This window comes from Egretta garzetta, unplaced genomic scaffold (assembly GCF_000687185.1).
Source record: "Egretta garzetta isolate BGI_Z169 unplaced genomic scaffold, ASM68718v1 scaffold324, whole genome shotgun sequence".
Taxonomy (NCBI): domain Eukaryota; kingdom Metazoa; phylum Chordata; class Aves; order Pelecaniformes; family Ardeidae; genus Egretta; species Egretta garzetta.
Genome location: NW_009259426.1, coordinates 182,313 through 185,320, shown reverse-complemented (window position 1 = coordinate 185,320; position 3,008 = coordinate 182,313).

Sequence of the window (3,008 nt, the reverse complement as noted above, 5' to 3'; positions counted from 1 at the left end):
GGGAGGCCGTACCTGCCAGCCTCCGGGGGCCTCGGGCTCGGGGCACAGACACGCCGTCGCGCTGGTTTGGGGCAGCAAGGTGATGGGCAGACGTGCTGGGGGTAAACCAGTGGCCGTTCAATGGGCAAAGGTGGTCTCTGCGGCTGCTTGCCCCGCTGCGTTGGTCTGAGGGTTGAGGTTTTTTACTTTTTTTTTTCCTTTTTTTTTTACTTTTTTTTTTACTTTTTTTTTTATTTTTTTTTTTATTTTTTTTTCTTTTTTTTTTTTTTTTTTACTCTTTAAGGTCCCAAATTTGCATTGCCACCGGTTTTGCTGTTGTGCTGACCATCAGCAGGGCCTTCAGACCAAGCTGTAACCACGCGCGAGTCTGACACTGTGCCCAGACCTGGTCAAATACTTCCAAAATTTAACCACATCTCACGGCCTGGAATTAGAAAGAAGCCGGGAGCAGGAGGAGAGGGGTTGGCAAGGGGGGAAGGCTGGTTAGCACCTATCCCTTGCGTAGCGAGCCGCGGTACAACACGCACGGTCTCCCAGGGCACAGAAAAGCCTTGTTCTGAGCGGCGGTGCGGTGCCCAAACCCCTGGGCCACGGCGGAAAGCTTAGGAGGTCAGTGAGAGGTACCTAACGGGGAGCCTGCAGCCCGGAGGCTGAAAGGTGCTGTACGGGGCTCCGCACCCCTGCTGGGAAAATACCGGGGAGCCCCCGCGTCCGCAGAGGTTGGAAGTAAAGGACTGAATGAAAGGAGTCGGTTTTGGAGGCAGGATCGCTGTTAAAAGCGGGGAGGGCTGAGCTGCGGAGCATCCCTGATGCCCCTGCTCTGCTGGTTGTTGGCGGCAGCAGGTTGAGGATGAGGCCTCCCTGCTCGCCGGGGCTCTCCGGAGCGGGGAGGGACGAGGCTGGAGGGGATGCGTGGGGGGGGATGAGCCGGATAGCACTTACCCATTTCTCTGCCATCTTCCGAAGGCGCCCGGCCCCTTCGGAGCGCGCTCCTTGTCTCATCGCCTCAACCTGTCCCGGAGCCAAAGGTCCCTTTGGCAGGTTGAGGGGAGAAGCAGCGGGCGCTGCTGCAAGGTTGACACCAAACCCTTGTGTCTCTGTGAAAAAGAGGGAGAGCAGGGGAAAGAAAAAAATAAAAGCTAAAGATGATCTGTGTTTCAGTTGCACTGGGGTACGTTTCTTTACCCATTTTGATGCTGATGTCTCATTTAGTACGTTGCATGTGTCCTTTTTTTTTTGTTTTGTTTTGATTTGGTTTTTTTATTAAATAAAAGAGAAAAATGTGTATATTTTTGGCAATTTAAGGTAATGTAGCTAAGATATATTTTTTTCACGCTGCTTGACTGTTCTTTATTATAATAAATAATATTAATATTGATATCAAAGACTTTTTTAATACAGTTAGGGTTTCGAAATTTAAACGAGAATAGGGTCTGTGTGCTTAACATCCCGGGTGCGTGCCGAGGTCCTGCTGTCGGCAGCGCGCGTAGATGCGCCCTCGGCGCCGTCCTGAGCGAGCGGCGCTCTGGGGGAGGCAGGAGCGGTGCCCGGGGGCCTCGCAAATAATATTAATATTGATATCAAAGACTTTTTTAATACAGTTAGGGTTTCGAAATTTAAACGAGAATAGGGTCTGTGTGCTTAACATCCCGGGTGCGTGCCGAGGTCCTGCTGTCGGCAGCGCGCGTAGATGCGCCCTCGGCGCCGTCCTGAGCGAGCGGCGCTCTGGGGGAGGCAGGAGCGGTGCCCGGGGGCCTCGCAGCCCCGCTCCTTCCTGGCTTTGCATCTCGGGAGCGGAGGGAGGAGCGCTTGGTGGTTGGTCCTTAGCAAAAAGGTCCCCCCCAAAAGCACAGCGGTAGCCCGGGCTGATCGGCAGAGATGCCCAAGACCAAACTCGCTGGCTTTTCCAGCTGGCTCCTCCATCCTCCCCTCTCCCAGAGTCTGTTCCTCCCAAGCACCGAAGGGCTCCTGCTGTTCCTGCTTTGGTCTGCGTTCCCCCCCCCAAACAGCCCTGCAGAGCTGGGTGATGAGGTCTCTCCGAAATGCGGGTTGGAGAGGGGGCCTGCTCTTGAGCAAACCCGCTCCCGCTCTCCAGCGCTCGGCTCCGGCTTGGCGCTTCCACGGGTCGTGCTTCAAAACCGCGTGCTCCTCTGTCTTGTAGCCCGCAGGCTCCGTGGCTCTGGCTTCTCCTCCCGCTTTGAAATCAGAAGAGGGTTTTTTTGACCTTTTGGTTTTCCCCAGCCACGCGTGCCCACCTCCACCACCGAGGTGGCCCCTGCTGGGCTCCCAGGGCTCCTGTAAAAGGCCCAGGAGTTCTCCCCCAGCAGCCAATTCTTCCGCAGTGCTTTTCCCTGTCAGCATTGCCACCCGGGGGGGGAAATCTCAGGCCAAAGAATTTGCCCGGGTTTACCCCAGACAGCCCCAGAGTTGTCAGGAAGGGAGCGCAGGGTGATCTGGGGACCCAGAGGTCGATAGCTGTATCGTGGAGAGCGGTTTCGGCCGTTCCAGGGGCGATCGGGGGAAGCAGCGTTGGGCGTGCACAGGTTGGTCTTGCAGAGTTGGGTCGGCAAATGCTCCGGGTCGGCGCGGGAAGCTTTCGGCTGGTTTTCAAGGGGAAAAGGAGGTTTTGGTGTCTGGTTCTGAGGACTCTGGAGCAGCTGGTGTCTGCAAAGCCTCATCGGTGCCGGTTGGTGCTGGGGCAGGCTGGGATGGAGGAGCAGGGGGTGCCTGTGGAGCACCAGGGTCACGGATCCGGTTCTGCTGTGTTTCTTGGAGCCTTGAAATACGAAAGAGCAGCTGAATATTGCCGCGGAGTTCCGTTGGCTTGTTCCTGGCATGGTTCTCCTCTTCCCACCGCTTGGCTCTTGGTAGCGTTTCTGCTCCTGTTTTGCATGGATGGGGACCAGAGAGGAAGGTGCTGGGCAATTTCAGTGGGTTTGTGCCGGTCATGGCAGCTCCTTGGACGGGGATAACGGGAGAACCACGTCTGTGGTGGGTGCATTCGCGGC